Raw genomic sequence first — 15028 nt, 5'->3', positions numbered from 1 at the left:
ACATAGTAAAAGATATTAGGCTAAACTATAACCAAATGTTGATACTCAGCATTTTTGAATTATAACATTGGCAATTTCTTACAGTTTAAAGTAATAAAGAGTAAAAATAAAGTACTAAATACATTTTATCAGTCAGAAAATTAAACTATTCATGCTTGACTCTAATGTTGTATATAAAACATATGGGATAGAAATAATTAAATTAGCATTTATTAATTCATATTCTTTAATAAACAAGGTTTCTGAGATCATTCTGTAGTTAAGTTTTCAATAACATTAATTAATGAAGGAATTAATTTGTGAACATACTCCTATAAATTTCTTTCAATTCATTAATGTAAAGAAAAATATATATTTATTGTTAAGATGACTGGAAAATAACAATTGGATGGGAAAACTACCTAGAAATAAACAAGGTTTTTTTTTTTTTTATATATATTGAAGCTATTTAAGACTTCCCTGGTGGGGCAGTGGCTGGGAATCCGCCTGCCAATGCACGGGACATGGGTTCAAGCCCTAGGCCAGGAGGATCCCACATGCTGCGGAGCAACTGAGCCCTTGGCCACAACTACTGAGCCTGCGCTCTAGAGCCCATAAGTCACTACTAAAGCCTGTGCACTTAGAGCCAGTGCTCCACAACAAGAGAAACCACTGCAATGAAAAGCCTGTGCACCACAACAAAGAGTAACTCCTCTTGCCACAAGTAAAGAAAGCCCATGTGCAGCAGCGAAGACCCAAAGCAGCCAGTAAATGAATTAAAAAAAAAAAAAAGTTATTTAAAACAAAAATTAACAATTTTTACTGGAGCGTAGTGAATAAGCCTTCAAAAAAATTGCTATTTTACAGGTAATGACATTTGGATATAATGAACGTGTTGAAATGTGAAGTGTATGATTGATGAGCTAATGTCTATATCATTAAAATTGTAGCTTCACCCAAAAGTTAATGATCTTTAAACCTGACAAAGGTAGCTATTTCATTAAGTACCTAATGTTTTCCTAATTTTGTGAATTAGAACCATATAAATTATTTTCTATTATGAGCTGAAACATGTAGCAAATTATTACCTTAAATAACACTGATATAGTAATACATTTTCAGTTAAGAACTGGAAGTCATGATTCACTGAATTAATTCTATTTCACTTGACAAAAGTGATGATGCTTCAACACAAAATACACTTACTGAAATTTTATTAAGCTTCTTTTTCTTTCTTAAGTTTCTGTTTAACTTATTGAAGTAAAAGTTTTCCATGTTACTTGGTAGTTTCTGCAAATTTATTCTATCATTTCTTGTTCTGAAAAAGTGTACTTTTAAAATGACAGCAATGAAATGCAAGACACACATCTGTCACAACATGAAGTTGTGTCTTTACCATAAACGTTTGTATATTTTAACCTATAAAGAAAAAATACATTAGAGTGCATACATATATGATGACTTTATAATATATTTTAGAGGTTTTAGAGACCTAATAAAGTCCACTCTTCCATTTAACAGATGAAAATGTTACATAACACAGAGTTTCAGTGACCTGATCTAGTTCTATTTCTTTGTTGCTAGTTTCCCCTGGAAGTTCTTGGCTTCCCCCTTGTAGAATTTTATTGACTTAGGTTTCTTTGTGTCTTCAGTTCTCTGATGGGCATAGTTTGTATTTTATTTATTTTTATTTTTTTAGGTTTTCTTTATTAATGAGGTTAATGTTTTCATATGTTTATTGGACATGTTTATTTTTCTATTTCTTTTACACAGAAATTAAAACTACAAAATTACTGTTTTTTTTCTATTTTTGGAAACAGCTTTATTGAGTTATAATTCATATAGTACACAATTCATTCATTTAAAGTATACAATTCAATGGTTTTTAATATATTCAGAGTTGTGCAATAATCACCACAATCAATTTTAGAACATTTTCATCACCTCAGAAATGAAATCCTGCATCCTATAGCTATTAGTTCCTAATCTCCCCACTCTGAAAGGCCTAAAACAAGCATTAATCTATCCTCTGTTTCTATATATTTGCCAATTCTGGACTTTCATATAAATGAAGTCATATAATATGTGGTCTTTTGTGACTGGCATCTTTCACTTAGCATAATGGCTTCAAAGTTCATCTGTGCTGTGGCATGTATTAATACTTCATTCCTTTTTTATGGCCAAATAATGTTCTACTGCATGGATATACCATATTATGTTAACTCAACTGTCCACTGATGGGCATTTAGGTTGTTCCCACATTATGGCTATTATGGTAAATCTTTTTTTAAATTTATTTATTTTATTTATTTTTAAAAATTTTTATTAGCATATAATTGATTTACAATGTTGCATCAGTATCATCTGATGGGCATAGTTTTAAAAATTATTGTTTTCTGACTTATCCAGTTTGTGCTGCTAGTTCAGGAATGATGGTCCCTTGTGTCTTTCTATCACCTACGCAGAAACGGAAGCCTTATTTAGATTATATTTTTGTTTTCATCACACGGGTCAGTCTGATACCAACTATTTTATCATAGTCAGAAACAAAAGTCCTTGTTTACTTTTAATAGAAAATAAACACTCAGTGAGAAAGTATAGACACTAGAATAAGGCATAAATCACAAGTGTTATTTCTTTAAATTCTAGCATTTCATGTTGTTATTGAGATGTTTGAAGAAGCAACCCTCATTCTTTGTCACCATTGTAAGGATTTCTAAAAAATCCCTCTACATATCTCTACATTTGAAGTTTCATAATTAAATGACAACTTGCTATTTATTATTATTACTCATTATTAATTTCTCCTGTACAATGGTGATTTACAATCTGAAGGATCTGTCATTCTGTTATTAACTAATTCAGTGGACTTTTCCTTCTAATATAAACTTTGGTCACATGTTAAATATCATTTGTTAATTTTACCTCTTTATGAATCATTTATAGCTATGTTGCATAATCTTTGTCTTTCATGTAGTCTTGCCTAATTATTTTAGTCTTCTTTTACTTGGATTTCACTGTATCTTATGCCTCTCTTGTCTACAGTTTAGTTTTGAGTCCTCTACTTGATTTCTTGCTCTTCCAGAAGAATTTTTTAGTTGTGTAATGATGTTTTTTTGTCCTATGTCAAATACCTGAGCTCTCATAATCTTGATTTAACATCCTATCTTTGATATTATGGTAGATTAAATCATTGTTCCGAATTCTTTACTCCTTTCCAAGCCCTTTGTCTTATATAACTTTGCTGTATACCTCACAGACATAGATAGAGTGTACTCCAAACCTCTTGACATATTTGGTCATGTAAATTAATTCTTCAAATGGTATATTAGTAGGCATGATGCCAAGAAAGGGCTAGATATTTGCTTGCACATTTGGGTTTGCTCTCTTTTGTTTCCCTGGCTAGCCTGCTAGTTAAGGAAATAGAAGAGACATTGGGAGCCGACCAGAACTCAACTTTAGAACTATTGATACGTATCCAATGTCAATTTATATCAGCAAAGCCATTGCCAAGTGATCTGAAGACACATGAAATATACACGAATACTATTTTCTGCCACTGTATATGTCTGTGTGTGCATATGACTGGTAGTAAACACTGACTGATAGACACTGATTATATATACATATTCAATGAATTCACGTTGTCATTATTTTCAACTAGCATGGGGCAGCCACATATAAATTTTCTATTTCTTGTGATGATTCAATTCAACAATTGATTCTCATTATTTGTACTTATGATTTCCTCTCTTTTCTTGCATTGTTTCCTTTTTTACACAGAATTTATCTTTCAATGTTGCTATATTCCCTTTTACTTTTTTTCCTCCATTTTGCTAAAGAAGGGAACTATGTCAAAAATTACTTTATTTTGGGCTCTGACTTTGGGTGACTTTCAGACTACTGTGAGAGCTGTGTTATCTTCTCCATAGAACTATAGCTTAAAGGTGGAAGAGTATATATTGTATTTATTGCTAAATAGTCTAAAGGAAAGGTCAGCTAAAGCAATGATCAGTTTTCGCTTGTAGACTTTCTATGTATTCTTTCAGCTCTAATTTTTTAAATTAGGTTTAATCAACTTAATAAAATTACTTTTTATTCTTTTAGGGAAGCTCATTAGACTTTGGAGCCTGGGAACATGCCATTTTGGGTTACTGTTTCCTGAATCTTAAATATCTTTTGAACATCAGCAGTCATTCTCCACTCAAACTCAAAGCAAGAATATGAAATTAATAACTGTAGTTTTGAGTCTCTAATTTGTTTATCATTGGAGGAAAGAGGCCTGGGGGATGGAGGGTTTCAATGTTCCTCCTAAATTTCTACTTCCTTTTAAAATATTAAAATATTCTCCTATTTTTCTCTTTTGTTCTTCTATTGGTTCATGTTGCTTTATTGCTAGGGTTTTCTTTATTGCTAGGGATAGTCTGATTTTCTTGACAGTTTTCCTTGCATTTACTATTGGTCCAAATAGCATTAACTTGATGAGAGCCTAAGCCAACTGGTAGAGAAATCTACACTTTGGATTTTTATTATTTTCATATTGAGGTGCTTTCCTTCTCTGCTAGTTTTAGGAAATTATTGTATAAGACTGTACTCCTTTGTCATTTTTTGTTGTTAAAGATTTGCTAGGCTTTTATGAATTTGTTTGCATTTATTTACTTACTGTAAAACAATATGCTATTATTGGACTTTACTATCTTACCTTGAAATTATGCATGCCACTTTGGGCTTTCAATTACTTTTGCAACTAAAACTGAAATTAAAAATTTCAATGATGTATTTAAAGATTTATATGTTCATTTACCAACATTTCCAATTATGGCTCTAGTATTAGATTTGGAATATGAGTCTTTCAACTGCTGAGTTATTTGTTACAGCCATTAGTGTATACCTCAATTTTCAATAGTCTTCCATTTCACATGATGTTTCTCCTTGTGTTGTGTTTCTCCTTGTGTTTCTTTTTACTTACTATGTTAATGGATATTCCTATCTTTGTAAGGATGCTTTGTTTAAGTCATTTTTCATAAACGGTAAGTACTTTATACATGCTTCAATTTCTTTCCTGTGGTGGCTGGTCAAATAAGGACTATACATATTTGTGTTTCATTTTCTATAACTCTCAATTTTGTGTCCTTTACAATTGAAACTATATTTCATTATCTCTATGACCATTTTTAAAATTCGTCGTAGTATGCATGCTCTGCTGAATTCTAGTTAAAACAGGTGGTTAATTTTTCAGACTGAAGGTCTCAAATCTCCAGAAGAGGGGATTAGAAAGCTTGAGAAATATAGTTAACTGAATAATTGAACCAACTGTACTAATTACTAAACCCCAGTATTTGCATCTGTTGAAAATTCTCACAAGCGCACATTAGATAAAAAATGCAAGCTCTGCATAGATACAAAAGGAATCCCCAGTCCCTGATGTATCTTTGATTCTCTACAGCAAGAACATAAGTGAATTTGAAAATAATCTTCTTAAACTAATTGATTTATTCATAACATATACTGCTGTCTTCCAAACAATGGATAAACGTATGATATACTGGGAATCATAATCATACCAAAACGTAATTTTTTAATCACAAGCACTTTAGGCTTTTCTTACCTATGAAAATACTCAAATGGATTTTACACCAGATGTTAAGTCTGTATACCAAAATATACTCATTCAAAAAAATAAAACTTCTAATTATAAAAAGAAAACAATGCTAAATGAAGGTAAATGATATAAAATTAATGATGACTACTCAATATTCTGCATTACAGCAATTTAATTTAGATTTTTAAGGGAGAAATAAGAAGTGTGATACATTTTTAATATTTAAAATTTGTATTCATTATATTTATGTTTGTATTAACCTAAAACCATATCCCAGTTGATCAGTAAAAATGAAATATGACTGGAGATGTGTAAAAAAGAACATATTTGCAATGTTTCAAGAGTGCCAAGGATAGAGTAAAACTCCAAATTTTCTGAAAGATAACATGACAAATAGCTCCAGGTATTTAAAGGGACCACACTAATATTGTTCTTTCTCCAGAAATATATAGGCTAATGTAACAGTGAGGCACATCAAAGAATACTTTATTTAAAAGACTGCATATAATTGAGTTGATAAGCTATTTGTTCAGTTCCAAACCACCTTCTTATACCTCACTTTGGTTATTGTGGCTGGGACTAGGAAAACATTTCTGCATAGTCAACTGACATCCTGCTAGGTAAGTTACTAAATATACCACCTTTATTTTTATACTATAATAAAGGCTATTTAAAAAAAAGAATATTTCATGGTCTACCAGGAAGACCACTCTGGTCCCTTGGTAGGGACCGTTCTCATTTGTGGAAACTCTACTCTGGAAGGAGAGACAATAGAAGAAAGAGGATGTGACATGTCAGCTATATAAGATCCTTGAAAACAAGTCATGGGCTCAAAGAAGGTAATGGGATGAAATTGTTTCATGATGTTATCTTCCTCTCATTCTTCCCATTCCCCTTTGACATCATTCATCCTCACAAAGAGGACCTGACTTTTATACATCTAAGACCAATTAAGAAGCAGAGACTGTATTTTGAGCAACTGTTAGGTATTAGGAGGAGATAAGTTTTGCAGCAGATATGTGGAAATAGAAAAGAATAAACACTCACATTTTTAATTGTTACCCTTGGAGGGACACTGGATTCTATCATCCATGTTCATCTTAAAGGAGTATATAAAGGTCAGCAGCTAACAGAATACACAAGCCTGAAAATACAAGTGTAGTAATATCATGTTCTCTAATAATTTTTTTGCTCTTTTTTCCCCTAGGTTCTACTATTTAGTAAAATGAAAAAAAAAAAAAAAAAAAAAGGACCCATCACACATACACACACTGAAAGAGAGTTGATACAAATTTTAGAAGTCTTTAAATTATTCCTCAGTAACTCATTTACTGAAAATACCCTGTAATAATTTTATTAGACTATTGCTGCTGGTTATCGATCCATTTGTTTCTGTAATATAAGAAGCCTTGCAAAACTCAAAACATTAAATGGATAACTCCTACTATTTTACAGTTTAAAAAAGCCCTATCATTCTGCCTCAATATGGGTCCATGTTTTTTCCTTAAAATGTTTCTTTACTTTCTTCTTTTTAGCAAGATTCCCCTTAGATATTATCAAATGATTCTCATACTTAAATGACTGTATTTTTATTTGATCTGATGTTATGCAAGAAAAAAGAGGCAAGAGTTTAACAAAATTTAAGTAGGGATTTCTACTGAAACTTTTTTTTTTTAATTAAAAAAAATTTTTTTTAATTGCTGGGCACTAAACAAAGGAGTGGGAGAGAAAGTCTCAAATCGACTCCTCCCACAACACATTTACTACAAAGCCTTTTTTTTTTTAAGCTCTTTATTGGAATATATTTGCTTTACACTCTTGTACCAGTTTTTGAGGTACACCAAAGTGAATCAGCTGTATTTTTACATATATCCCCATATCCCCTCCCTCCCGCAACTCCCTCCCCCCCTCCCTGTCCTGGCCCTCTAAAGCATCTCCCATCATCAAGTTGATCTCCTTTTATTATACAGCAACTTCCCACTAGCTATCTATTTTACAGTTGGTAGTGTAAATATGTCTATGCTACCCTCTCACTTCGTCTCAGCTTCCCCTTCACCTCCCACCCCAGCCCCGTGTCCATTCTCTACTTCTGTATCTCCACTCTTGCCTGTCACTGGGCCAGATGCCATGTTAGATTGCCTTGTTGAAATAAATTAGAAATACTTATTTTGTCTGATAACTCTAAATTTAAATAGACGTCTGCTGTGTTAATGGACAAATAAAAACAATAATGTTATTGCTATGTTAAAGACATTTAATGATAAAAGAGTAAAGCTAGTTCAGAACTTGAGACAAAACTTCTCCAAATTATTATCAAAAAAGGATCTGATGAACATTTTTTAGTAGTTTAAGATGATTAAGTAGTTAAATAATAGATGATTAATGGAGGCTGTATAGTAAGTCTTCCCAAGTTAGAATTCTGGTTGGCCATTCACAAGCTGTAAGATACTGGACACATTACTGACCCTCTTTAAGCATATTTCTCCAGCTATGAATTCAAAGTGATTACAGAACTATACTTTTTGTACTTTTATAAATATCAACTTCTTCTTGCCACAATTTGAAACTGAAAACTGATACTACAGCTTTATACCTCTCCTATAATATGACTAGTAAGAGTTCAACAAATGTCACCCTTAATTATTGATACAGTATCTCAATATTTTTTCAAGTTGCAATTCTGCAACCTGTTTTTCACATTAAATTCTTCCTCTCTATCAGAAACACCCAATGGCAAACACATCCGTCTCTTTATATTGGCAACACGGTGATCCAGCACAGTGTCTGGAATTCAGTATTGTCAGAGATGACTTTGCATATTATTAAACTATTGCATTTGTCACATTCTGGGCTCTCCTTGGTTAAAATTGGATTGGGGGAGATAACCCTGTTTTGTGTGTGAGCAAAAAACAAAAATGTCCTCCCCCCTTATTCTTAAATAAAAAATCTGTGAAAAATTAACATGGTATAAAAATAATGTATCTCAAAGACCTTCTGGTCAAAGAAAAGATCTGCATTATCACTTTGGGGTGTGACTAAATGGGGCCTCTCCCTCTTTTCTGGGTCAAAATAAATTTTGATTTTCAAAAATCTTTTACTGAATGAAATAAATAGTGAGAGAGCAAGAATGAGATTAGTCACGTTTTCACTCTTCCTTATTCCGTTTGGTCTCTAATCTTTTGTTTGAGGTGGGAATCTTTGATCTCTAAACAGTCCAGAATTTTGTATTTGACACAGTTCACGCAGTGATGAAGGCAAAGAAGATGTCTTGGCTGTTCTTTGTTACAAGGTGACCTCGGACACTATTGTTAGAGGTCAGAGGTCAGAGACTAGCTCAGGGGATGATTTCTCACATGTTTTACATTTTGTTCAGGCTGGAAATTAAAGGTGTATGATGATATCTAACCACACACATGCACATACATCCTTATTTACATTTTTTCAGATGCTTAAATGTATTTTCCTTAATTTACTATCAAAAATAAAGTTAGTAAAAATTTTAAAGACAAACTAAACAAAGAGAAACTTGGAAACTTTGACATGACAATATTTACACAAAAGTATTCTGAACTTTAGATATTTAGATATTGACAATTCATACTACCCACAGGAAAGAGGCAAACTTTCATTTAGTTGGAGCTAATAGACCTCAGCACACTTGACCTAAAAACAATAGCAAAAATCAGGAGTCTTTTTGCTTCCCAAGAGAAAACATGGTGGTACTCAGAACATCAGATTACCATATAGATTCATTTCCCAAAGATATTCCATAACACACTGGGCAATCTAAAATAGGGAAACAAATATAAACTTAAGTTACCTAACTTCTGCTGCAAAGATTAAATATTCTTTTCTCTAATTCAAAAATATTTACTTAGCTGTTATCATTGCCAGACACTATGCTAACTGTGGGGTAAGCAATAAACAACAAGAAAATCATGGTCCTAATATCATGAAGCTAATAGTATACTTTAGAGTTAACAGACAAATCAGTAGTTACACTATGGTACACTACTCGCTAAGGTAGAGGGACTACAGAATACTAGAGTAATGTATAGAGAGTACAGCTTATAAAAGGAAGGGACACTACTATTTCAGACAGGAGAAACCTATAAGTAATGGGACAGACTTGAAAGAAAGTGTGATGCATTTAGAGATATAAAGAACATTTAGTATGATTCTATTTTGGAAAGGAGATGGTTTTTAGAGGGAAATAGGAAAGATAAAATGAGTAGAGAATATCTATAAACTATCATTAAAATCTATGACTTTTTCCTTAGCACAGTGGGGAATCATTTCAAAGGTTTTATGGAACAGAGTGACATAGTTACATTTGCGCTGACAAAGCTCATTCGGATCTCAGTATGAAGTATGCATTAGAGGCAAGCAAAACAAGAGATAGTGGGATTATTTAGGCAGCTGTTGAGCTAATCCAGGGAACTCAATGGGTATCCTATGTTTTCAGAAAAATATATAGGTGATGAGTAAATGAGGCTTTGTAATTTACTGATATGGCTCATTATGGAAAAACCTGGTGTGAATGAAAGTAATGCAAAGATGGTACTCAATCAGAGAAGCACCTTTGAAAAGGGAAATTTCCTTCATTTTTGTAATCGTGATTCATAGAGTCTGTAACACATACAACTGCACCTGGCAAAAAGTTGCTAGATTTGTGAGTTTGAAAATCAGCACTGATATTATAGCTGATGTTTACAACTTGATTTGGGGTCATCAGGGTATAGATAATTACTGAAGCCACCATGATAATGAATGACTGCACCCAGGAAATGTAAGATAAAAATAAACCTTGAAAAGAACTCTGGAGATCGATATTTAACACAGATGATTAGGAAATGGACCCTATAAAAGGACATTGAAAAAGAAGTAAAAAATGTGGACTGATAGCCAGAATTACAGAATCAGTTATGCCAGTGAAAAAGAAAGTTTTGAAGAAGAAATGGTAAAGGGTAATAGATGCTAGACAGATCAGATAGGAGTAGTACTGAGAAAAGTTAATTGGATATACTAATCAAGAGGACACTGATGTCTTAGAGCAATGTGAGTTAAGTACTATAAATCAGATTCTAATAGTTCTTTTCAGAGATGAGTGAGAAGTGAAGACAGAGCAAATAGAGTCATTTCTTTCATGATGGCTGCGAAGAAGAGGAGCTAGTCAATGCAGTAGTTGTGAACAGTAGGGTGTTTAAAGAAGTTTGAGAATGTTTAAATGATCACAGGAGAGATTTCCCAGAGAGAGCAAGATGAATAGTATACAGGAGGAAGAATGAGGTTCCAGGGAATGGTCTTGTCTAGTGGTTGAGATACAGAGCACAGGCGGAGGAAGTTTTTTTTGAATAGGTTCAAGGACATCTACCATAAACAAAAGGAAAGAGAAAATAATAAACAGAAGTGTAGATACCTGTGCAGATTGAAGACAAAGTTGAGGAAATTCCCATCCATTAATTTTGTTGTTCTGTAAAACTAGAGGAAAGACAGTCTCATGGAATTTGTCTTTGTATCTAGATTGTAACCTAAATATTCTTTCTGAAATATAAACACAATTTACCAGACACTCTAGGTTACAGTTCTTTTTGTTTTTTCATTCAGCTTTTATCACTATATATTTGAGACAGCAAGAAAAATGGAAAACCAATAGGCTAAAATACAGGCGAATGAAGTCTAGCCTAGGGCTCTCTGAGGTACTGACTACCATACCATAAGCAAAGGCTTCAAAGTTCTGGGTTTTCTTTTACTTATTTGTACAATGCGTGGCTGGAGGAAATACTCTATATATGGTTTTTTATAACACAAGATCAGCTCAAGTTCATTTTTAAACTTAGAAGTCTAATTAAGCATTACTGTTAACTAAAACATACACAACTCCACCAACTTTGGTCATAATACACACAGTGTACAGTCCTGATAGCCACTTGTTTCCATGTGAGGGATTCCAACTTACAGGAGCTAATACCTATCATCTATTGGGTTTTCAAAACATATTCAATATTAAATAACACTGAGAAAAGGCAAAGCTTTCCCTTAGGTTTAATGATTTAAGATGTCATTGAAAAACACCACAAAAATAACAGCAAACACTGCAAGAATCACATCACTTCTCAAATTAATTGTGAAACAATGGAAAAGTCAAACTGCAGAGAAGAGCTAAGCTTTCTCACCACAGCCAAAGCATATGAGACAAAATTCCTAGAGAAGTTTTTCTTTTGTTGCACATTAAACCATGAATACAGATATTAAGATACAGGTTCCTGCAACTGAGAGGGAGAGCAAAAGACTCTCAAAAGTAAAAGATCAAGATTTACATATTATTGTGCAAAATTAATTTATCTCAACTCATCATCAAAGGAAAAATATTTTCATTCACTTAATTCCTTAAAAAGTAAGAAAGACTGTGCAGTGTGCATTCAGGAAAAAAAAATAATGAAAAATAGGATGTAAGAAGATACTTTTTTTTCCTCTTTTATGTCAAAGGGTCAGAAACCTAGGAAGTTATTGCTTCAAAAATATGCACTTTAGTAGTGTTTTATGAGGAAATACCATAGCTTGTCATACAGTTAAAGTCCTAGATTAGTAAGCATTCCAAAATAATTGGATGACAAATCCACTTAATAGTGAAATTCTCACTTATTGATATTGCTATTCAAAAAATACTGAGGAGTGACCTAGATATATTTGTTCCAGATAATATGTTTTTGAAGACAAAAAAAATATGAAACAAGTAAATAAGCAGAGAGAAGAAAGTCTAAACTTCAGTAGTTTTATCAATTTGTATTTGTTCTACATAATTTGAGATGGTCTACTACACTTCAGTATTGCTAAACAAGTACATTTCCTCCAGTGCTTTAATCAGGGTCATATATGCATGGTTTTAGTTAATTTAGAAATGATTGTCATAATGTAAATGCAAATCCAAATGGAGTTAGGAAGAAAGATCAGGTTAACTTGAAAGAAGACAGGAACACAAACAACCCAATCAAAAAATGGGCAGAGGACCTAAATAGCTTTCTCCAAAGCCTTCTTCCTTCAAAGAAGACACACAGATGGCCAACAGGTACATGGAAAGATGCTCAACATTGCTAATTATTAGGGAAATGCAAATCAAAACTACAATGAGGTACCACCTCACACCAGTCAGAATTGCCATCATTAAAAATTCTACAAATAACAAATGATGGAGTGTGTGTGGAGAAAAGGGAACCCTCCTACACTGTTGGTGGGAATGTAAATTGGTACAGCTACTATGGAGAACAGTATGGAGGTTCCTTAAAAAACTAAAAATAGACCTATCATTTGATCCACCAGTCCCACTCCTGAGCATGTATCTGGAGAAAGTCATAATTCAAAACGATACATGCACCCCAATGTTCACTGAAGTACTGTTCATAATAGTCAAGACATGGAAGCAATCTAAATATCCACTGACAGATGAACATATAAAGAAGATGTGATACATATATATATATAATGGAATATTACTGAGCCATTAAAAAAATGAAATAATGCCATTTGCACCAAGCTGGGTGGACCTGGAGATTTTCATACTAAGCGAAGTAAGTCAGAGAAAGACAATTATCATGTAATATCCCTTATATTCAGAATCTGAAAAAAAATATTACAAATGAACTTATTTATGAAACAGAAACAGATTCACAGAAGTAGAAAACAAACTTATGGTTACCAAAGGGGAAATGTGCCGGGTTGGGAGGGGATAAACTGGAAGTTGGGGATTGACATATATACACTACTATATTTAAAATAGATAACCAACAAGGACCTACTGTATAGCACAGGGAACTCTTTTCAGTATTCTGTAATAACCTAAATGGGAAAAGAATTTGAAAAAGTATATATGTATATGTATAACAATCACTTTTCTGTACACCTAAAACTAACACAATATTGTAAATCAAATATAGCCCAATATAAAATAAGACTTTTAAAAAAGAGAAAGGGAAGAAATACCAAACCCTTACTATGCCTGTCCTGACTCCTGCCTGCTCACACCTGCACAGCAGTTAGCAGCATATTCACTGCCTGAGCAGGTCAGCCTTGCCCCTCCTGAAGCAACCCCTCCCCCAACTGCTCCAAAAAATTTCCTTGGAATGGCTCCATTTCAGTTGGTTTGGGGAGAATGAAACACATTCTTCTAACTTATGGAAAATGGGGAGACAATAGAAATTCAGTCCCTGTTCTCCCCATCATATTGACTGCTTGTGACCTCACGCCTCTGCTTATATAGACAAGGGTCTGTATTCGGCTGGTAGAAAGATGGCACTGGTTGGAGCAATGGCTTGGGTGGCACAGCCATTTCAAATACTTCCTCAACAACCCTCAAAGAAACTGATTCTTTACAGCTTCTTTTTTCTAGGTTCCATAATGTACACAGAAATAATTGGAGGATAAGAGTCCTCAGTATATCGCATTTTATACAAAATGCACACATCCACACAAAAACATCAAATGCCACTAATTTCATGTTAAATATGAGAAACATAAAGATTCAAATTCCTATTATATGCAATTATGAATTCATGGGAGAACACACAGTATATCATTAATATTCAAGAAAATATTTTATCAATGAGCGTATTTAGAAGTCATTTTTGGTTTAGTATATTTATAATTCAATTACAAAAAAGGAGCAATCAAGTAACACAACCAAGTTTTTGTTAAGTTCTGCAAGCAATTTTTTCTTCCTTTCTTTCTCCATTTTCTGACTGTACTACCTATGTGCATACTCATGTTCTCAATTAAATTTAAAGCACTGTTTTGTATTTAGTGTTGTATTTTCTTCTTAATTAGTAAAGTAGATTGCAAGTACTGGACACTATATATTTTTTTAAAAAGGTAAAATAAAAACCAATCTTCATTCTTTCAGTAGATAATATTTTTAAACATTTAATAGAAAAGTATTTACCTATTATAAATTATATTTTTAATATCTGACACTAAATTGGACGATCATGTTAAACAAATACATTTCAGCAGGAAAAAATGTTAAAAAATAAACACAAGGACTATGTTTACATTCCTAAATTAGTTACAGGAAACTGGAACTAATTTACAATATGATACGTGGCTAAATACATAAGTGCATACCTGTAATTTTTAAAAATAATGTTTAACATTTAATTCTAACTTTAAAACAAAGAGCCAATAAGTATATTCCCATCGCAATTCTTGATTCTGTGAATATCTTTACTTTGAGAAAGACTCTCTCAGCAGTTGGTAACATATTCCTTTTGAGGAATGCTCTAGATAGGTTGCCTGGGGAAGTACTTAGTTTTACTGAATAATACATCAGTGTCAGATACCTATTATAAGAAACTTGATTTCTCTGGGAAATGTGTTCATTTGTGTGGCTTTTAGATAAATCAGTTTGGAGAATGGTCAGCAGGCATTTCAACTTTTTTCATTGCTTTTGTTAAA

Source organism: Hippopotamus amphibius, chromosome 2 (genome assembly GCF_030028045.1).
Source record: "Hippopotamus amphibius kiboko isolate mHipAmp2 chromosome 2, mHipAmp2.hap2, whole genome shotgun sequence".
NCBI lineage: Eukaryota > Metazoa > Chordata > Mammalia > Artiodactyla > Hippopotamidae > Hippopotamus > Hippopotamus amphibius.
The sequence above is the reverse complement of the archived record's forward strand: the minus strand, read 5'-3'. Positions refer to the sequence as shown.